This window comes from Lissotriton vulgaris, chromosome 1_1, assembly GCF_964263255.1.
Source record: "Lissotriton vulgaris chromosome 1_1, aLisVul1.2, whole genome shotgun sequence".
In the NCBI taxonomy this organism is placed as follows: Eukaryota; Metazoa; Chordata; class Amphibia; order Caudata; family Salamandridae; genus Lissotriton; species Lissotriton vulgaris.
This window is the reverse complement of record NC_141685.1, coordinates 1,328,713,975-1,328,721,275: the sequence shown is the minus strand read 5'-3', so window position 1 is coordinate 1,328,721,275 and position 7,301 is coordinate 1,328,713,975. Positions and strand designations below refer to the sequence as shown.

The 7,301-nt window shown below is 44.8% G+C and overlaps 1 protein-coding gene across 2 annotated transcripts in view; it reads left to right on the top strand.

Annotated features, from left to right (window-relative positions):
• Positions 1–713: 713 nt before the first annotated feature.
• The window catches only part of LIMA1 (LIM domain and actin binding 1), a 207,547-nt gene continuing 200,959 nt past the window's right edge, over positions 714–7,301 (top strand). The window contains exon 1 of one of the 2 annotated variants that reach the window (XM_086966210.1): positions 714–1,013. The gene's annotated coding sequence lies outside the window, so the exon portion shown is untranslated. The remainder of the gene's footprint in view (positions 1,014–7,301) is intronic. The other variant, XM_086966218.1, reaches the window with a different exon arrangement.

Below are 7,301 nucleotides of genomic sequence, written 5' to 3'. Positions count from 1 at the left end.
ATGAGAGGGCGGGTGGGTTTTGGTTGAGCGATGTGAGGAGTTGGTCGGTGGTGATTTTGTTCCATTTTCTTCGGGGAATAGGTTGTGGGTCGAGGTGGTTTTGTAGCTGAAGTGACAAAGATTCTTTAAAAAATTTGAGCAATAATTTTCAGAAATTTTTGATAAATAGATGAATTATAGAGCTTTTATGAGTGACAATGTTTTTAAGTGTATAACATTTTTAAAGGACAGGTCCGCCCAAAGAAACTCTGCTGCTATCATTACCTATTTGAAGCAATGTTTTTAACTTGTGAATTTTATATAAATGGCTTTGTAGAATATTTTTAACCGCAAATACTTTTTGTACGGTTTAAAGACTAAGGTCTAAATAAACATAATCTTGACTGACTGACTGAATTTCTGACTCAAAAAAGCAGGCGCAGTCAGGTGTTTCCCTTTGGGGTGAAGTAAGAATGAACACTCTTTCGAGGGTGCTTTGACTTTTAAAAGCAGATCAGCCGATACATCTCTGTGAAGGCCGAGAAGTGTTGTTTTTTTATGCAGGTGAATAGAAGTGATAAAAAAGAAAGAGGATGGCAGCCTAATGCAGATGAGGTAACAGATACGTATCATTGATGTCAAAGGTCATGTGCCAATCTTATGCCATGTCATCAAATGTGGTGATTTGTTTTCCCTCCTTCGAGTTCTCAAAACTTAAAGAGCTCAGGCTGCGAGGTCATTAGCCATGAGAGTTAGTTGCAAATGAGTCAAAAATGCATTGACGAGTTTACCTCATCGCCGCTGGTCGAAATGCGCGTGCCCAAGAAGCGCGATACGGCGTGCGCGTGCTGTCGGGGAGGGTTGACGGCTGAGCGCGCTCGCGCCTGGCTCCTCCCTCCGGCCTACGCCACAAGGTAGGGGTGTGGCTTGGAGTCAGATTTGCGGCTCCGAATCCCACGGGAGAGGCAGATACCCCTGGCTGCAGGTGCGCGAGACCAGGAAGAGACCGGAACTAGCGGCGCACCGAGAGCCAGGTACGGGCTGGGCTGGGAGCTGGGTGGACGGAAGGTGAGCTGGAAAGCAGCACTGGAATACAGGAGAGAACTAGTGACTCCAAAGCCGGGGAGAGTGAAGGGCCCCCTCGGGGGAGAGTCAAGAGCTAGAGACGGAGCGGCTGCAGGTGCACAGGGTCAGGTCCGTATATTGAGGGACAAATACCGGGTCTAAGGCCATGATATGAACGGAGCAGAGAGCACACACACCGATCGAAGACAGAGTGAGACTACCAACAGGTGCAGAACCGAGGAACCCAGAGCCAGCGCAAGAGCTGACACAGATATCCTGCCTCAGGGAGGCCCAACCCAGGTGTGGAAGGCAAGGGTGGCTTTAGGTTTCCGGAACTAGGCAGAGAGCAGCTGCTTGCCTTAAGAATCCTGTTTTCCAGAACTTGGTTGGGTTCGTCTGTCCAGAACCCTAGAACTCAGAATTGGGGTACTGGAAGTGTATCGTGGCGCAGAAGGGAGAACCAGAGGTGTGGCTACACGACCACAATGAGAAATAGTCTGTGATCAGCCGGGGATCTTCAGTTTCAAACCAGGGAGAGTGGATAACCATCCTTTGAACCCAGAAATGGGGACAAAGTCGCCACGTTTGTATAGAACCATATCTTTTAGAACAAGTAATAGAGGACCGAACAGCATAGCCAGATCCAGAATTTGACAATGCCAGACACTACCTATGAATGCCCATGGAGAGTGTATCTGGGTTTATTTAGTCTAAACTGCACTGGAGAGGGCAGTGGTGGATCATGAGTGGTATGGTGGAGGGGTAGGTGAAAAACAGATATTGAGGATCTGCTGGATCACTTGGACCTGAAACATACATAACGTAGCTGTGCCCTGGGTTATGAAGCTCAAAAGTTGGAAGAGAGTGGATATTAGGTGTCCCAAGCTAAAGAGAACGACAACCTGTGCACTGTCCAGAACGGTTGAGCCAACAGAGATTAATATTGGCGTCCTGATAAGAGCGTTACACAAAAAACATAAGTGCCGGTACTCACCTAACTGAGCTGAGGGCCAGGGGTAGGTCTAGGGCACGCTGAGGTTCTTGTTTCCTTTCTCTTATTTTTGTTGATGGAATTTTCTTCCTTCCTTTCTTTCTCATCAGTAACTTCAGCACAGCTCTTTCCTTTTGCCCTTCCTCTTTCTTATCTTTTCCTTTAAAATCTCATTGTGTTGTCTTTTTATTGACTAATCTTCTCTCTCATTGGACGACTGGCCTACCCGGGTCGCATGAGAAGGACAGTCAGGCCTGTTAGTCTGCCTGTTAGTCTGAAACAAAACTTAGAATGGTGAGATAGGTTGAAACAAAATCCAGAATTGTCAGTCTACATATTTTGTAAGCAAGGCAGCAGAATCCTATTATAATTGCCACCTTGTACCCCAATGGTGTTTAATGCTGTTGCTATCTAGGAAAACTAAGCTCAAATTTCTAAGACTACGTCTTGGCCTTTTTGACAAAGAGGAAATTGTGCAAACATTTTAAAATAGTATATAACATATGCAGCTTGTTGCTTTTGTCCTTATTTCGCAGAACCATCTATGCATGTTCTTTGTGCACGCCAAGCTTTTCTTTGTGTGAGGAAGAAATTCTTAAGGCATCTGGTATGAGGCCGTCGCAATGTTTTGTTTTCAAGGGTTTGATGGTAGGCTAATGGGTGGATTCACAAAGTGAGTTGTCAAGGTTCTCAATGCATTGGCCAAGCAGAACATCGCATGCTCCGAGATTAACAATGTGTTACATTAGGAACTATTTGGTCGGACAAAATGTTTGTCCTGTTTGAGGTACTTGATGGCAGAGGCGTATAGAGACCTTCTTCTCTGATACATTGTGACATTTGAACAGTCTATATCTCTGTTTTATATTCACTTTTTGTGCGTTGATGAGTATTTTATTGAGCATGTGTTATAGCTCCAGTTTTTATACTAATTTCTTAATTTTGCAAAATGTTTTATTAACTACCAAATACAGATTTTCCATTCATGCAAATGGGGATGGTTAAGGGTCAGAGTTCTACACAAGACTTCACAGGTCGATGTTTCCATGCCCAGTAGGAATTTCCGTGGCCTGGATCTGTGGAGGGTTCTATAGCTCACCTTCTTCTGCCCTAGACGGTTGCAAATGGGAACGGAGGTTGAAGGCTGGACATTTATTGCTAGTTCAGTATGTGGGGCACTCACATAACACCCCTCTCTTCAGAAGACTCGCAACACTATGTGCTTCTTTATGTGCACCTCTCCTGTGCCACTCCTGGCAGCAGACATGTGCTTCCTCTGTGTGATCTGGGTTTAGATACCAGGCCCAAAACCCTCATTTTGGCATTCCACAGAAAGAAACTGACACACTGACGGTCCCATCTGCCCACAGCCCGTTCTGCTATTGTGTGCATTTATCCTCTTCTACCTCTGATCTTACATTTTCATGAGTGGATCACCCGCCTCACAAGCAGCACTCTGTATCAGGCCCCAAGAGATAGATAAAGATCTTCAGCAAAGTAAACCTCTCCAGGACGGTCATGCTGGACCTGGCTCCTGAATCTAAAAAGAAGGAACAGTGTAGAATACAGTTCAGCAGCCGATACTGTGTCCTGGGCCCTGCTCACGAGCAGACATCAAATCTTGCCCCCCCCCCTGCAGATTTGTTAACTAAAAGTACGATATTCGCCATTAGTAAGTTATGTGGTAATCGCAAGGGCCTCAGGAACTGGGGAGGACTTCATGGTGCAAGTTACTGCAAGAACTGGTCTAGCTACTCTAAAATGCTACTATACGCAGATGCGGGATCAACTTTTAAGTGCTTAGCTTACTAAGCAGGCCAAGACACAAGACAGATGCGCCTAAATCGGGGTTTACGTTTCAATAATTCAACCACTTCAGGCTGAGGGACTTGCTAGGCAGTAGGGCGTGTCAGCAGGAAATGCACTCCACAGGTACACTGCTGAGTCAAGGGAATAATTGAGAGCGAGCATGGCTAGTTGAAAGTGCCCTGCAGCTGAAAGATAGGTGCGTGCATCCTGAACCATAAAGCCCAGAGGAATAGACCAATGAGCCATGAACCATTAAGTTTGGAGGATCGGCTTCCTAGGACTAGTAGGATCAGAACAGGGCAGGGGCACAGGTTAATCGGACTTCTATCCGAATCCAAGAAAGGTCTGTTACTGGCATTGTGGGCGTAGGGAGCAGGGACTGGGCAGTGGTTCATCACTACACAGAGTAGTCCTTGGGATCCATTCTTCAGTGAAATATGTACCGACCCCTTATCCTTTCGACTGGGACTTCATCTCTGCTTGCTACCGCTCTGGGGGAGAAAGAAAAACACTTGGCTTACTGTAACACTTAAAGCACAAGTGGTTGCCGTATAGTAGCTTCTGCTTGTGAGGTGCATGTAGAGATTGGTTTTTGTTACATTGGTGCATGTTGCGGTTGTAGGGATAGGCCTGTTTTCATTTCCATTTGTTTTTTCCAGCCCTCTTTTGTGCCATACCTATGTCTGCAGTATGTATTTGCACATAGTTGTGACTTTCTTGCAGAACAGAATCTAGATCGCAGCATATTTGTGTGGTGCATTAAAGTTTGAAAGCATTGTATGTTGTGTTAGGAAACAAGTTCAAGATATTATTATTTATTTATTTATTTTGGACAGTGCTTTAATCTTCATGAAGCAGTTCCCTTGGTTTCAAGCAGGGCAGGGGACGGAGTGCTACGCATTGGCTAATGTGTAGAGCAAATGTTGTTCATTGTAGGCTCAAGGGATCCAGGTGAGGGTGATCATTATCGATGGGGTACTAGGTATGTGTTGCTGCACTGCATGTTGTAGCTGTAAGCGCATACTTTACACTATGGCTAGATGCTGAAGTACAAGGCTATTCAGTGGGTAGGTGGCTTTGGGAGGATTTTCGCAACCTAAGGTCCTTCTTCTAGAAATGAAGGATGTTAAGGAGCAGAGGGTAGTTATCTGTGGAGAATAACTAGGCCAATTTTAGTTTCATAGCCACGTGCAGGTGCATTTGAGGATGTGTTAGGACTGGGGGTCAGGTTCTTGTGTAAGCTTGGGTGATAGTTGGGGGCGCCAAGTTTTCTGTATGTGTATGGTCATTTAGAGCAGAGACAGAGCATCAGATCCTGTGTGGGATGTACAGCATGTTGAAGGTATTAATAATCTCGTGGTTATTAGGGGAGAGAGTGCAATGATGATATTGCCGTCTTTGAATTGTGGCTGTGGAGGGAGCCACTTCAGTTAAGATTCTGTTTGTGAGTTGACTGCGTGCATTTGAATTTCATCTGTTTTTATATATTTTGTATTGCCTGAAATTATATTAATTCCCTTTTGGTTTGGGGTGCAAATCCTGGTAACATTTCTCTGAAAGTTTCTAAATGGTGGGTTTGTAAAGCCATTGTTCATTTGAATTTAGGGAATAGAGGATGATAGGAGAGATGCTTTTTCAAGGATTTGGCGTTTCCTTCCTATTACCTTGAAATACCTCTGCTTCAGGCCTCTTGTGTTCCTTGTTTTCAAATGTTTTTTTCTAGCTCATGTGTTTAACAGTTACTGGTTTCTGATCCAAAGTACAATACCACACGGTCCGGGTGATAGTCCAAGCTGGCAAGCATTAGAGTGGAAGCTGCAGTAAAGTTTGACCATGTGTTGAGGTGGTTTGTGCAGGTGTAGAAGTGAGAAGTGGGCCCCATTATAGATACAGGTGTCCTCCTGGCCCTTTCCTTCCTTGCTGAATCTTCGCCTTTAGTTGTGGTTAGCCACATCACTATTTTCTCGGATTAGGACCCGAATGAGAGCTTCCCTTGTTTGGAGCAGAGTATGTTGTCTCTTATCTGGGATTAACAACCTTTTAGGAATAGGGGCGTTTCTGGAGGATGACTAGAAAGTGTAGCTCCATATCATTGCTACCGTCTTATATTTTAAGTTGCTCATAGTTTGACTCTCTGGGTTTCAGATCTCCAGCGCTCTTCTTTGTGTATTGTAACCTGAAATTGACTGTCGGCAGTGAGAAACTTGATCTCCCCTTTTTGCTCTGGTGAAATTGTATTCCCAGCGTGGAAGCCTTTTTTCCATTTTGATTTTTAAGCCCTTGTTTTTTAGGTGTTTTCCGTGAGAAGTTACAGATTGTTGAACAGCACCAAGTGGAAGTAGGTGGAGTTCATGTCAGGTTGCTGACTATTGTGTATAGTGATGATGTCTGGTAGAATCTGAGGTCTACCCTGTCTTGTACCTCGTTCATCACATTTTATTTAGTTTGCACTAAACAAAAATACTTATGTATTGATTCAATTGCTTTGTAAAAAGAACCGCCCTTCCCCAATAGTGGAAGGATCACAGTATCTCCAGTTAATGAAGACGTTTCATATTAAAGTTATTATTTAAAAGGCTGAGCGTTCAGCAGCACAGTAATGCTGCCCCAAAGCACATGCTTGTATCCTTGAAAAGGATGTTAGCTGTTTTTTTGTTTTTTGAGTTGGGGGTACATGCCTTTAAGCAGTCAGCGGTGCATTAACCCCTTCGTAAGTTTTCCTGCTAGCTTGAATCTGTGTAATGGAGAGGGCCTGAGAATGCTTAGTGCTTCTGGTGTGCCAGGAAGTGTTGGGTATGCCTTGAATAGTTAATATAGGCCGCATTATTGTGTTGCTGGACACCGGTTACTCTGCTCTGTCTCCCCCGGTTCTGCGCAGGACTGTCCTTTCTTGGAGCTCCCTGACGCCCATCGCTGTCCCTGTGATATCTGGTTGCAGTGGATATGCAGATCACTTGTACTGTTACAGACCAGCCCCCTGTATCCTCGTGTTCTCTCATTTGATACAGCGGCCTGAGACCCTCCGTGGTAGTGAACTTAACAAATGTTAATGTCTGGCATGTTTATCTCTAGTTGCTGGATGGAGGTCCAGTAATTTCCACTGTGAAGCAGAACAAACGAAGTTCATACACCATATTCCTTGATTCGTTGGCAAGGCACAGTACGCGTGCTGATAATGGACTTCTTAGACTCCACTCCATTCTTTGATCCCTCGAATATTTTGACTAGGGGCCAAATCCTTTAGCTTCGTTTTAGATTTCATGACCGCTAGTTCTAGTTCTGCCATTTGACCACAGAAGTACTAAGCCCTCATTCACAGCAGCCTAGTCATGGAGCACCCTTTTCCACCATTGTGTTGACCGATTGGACGCAGTCCCAAGTTACTTGACCTATTGGGAAAACACAACCCTCGTGTCAGTGTATCGATCTTGGTCGCTTAGTGCAGGTGACCGTATAC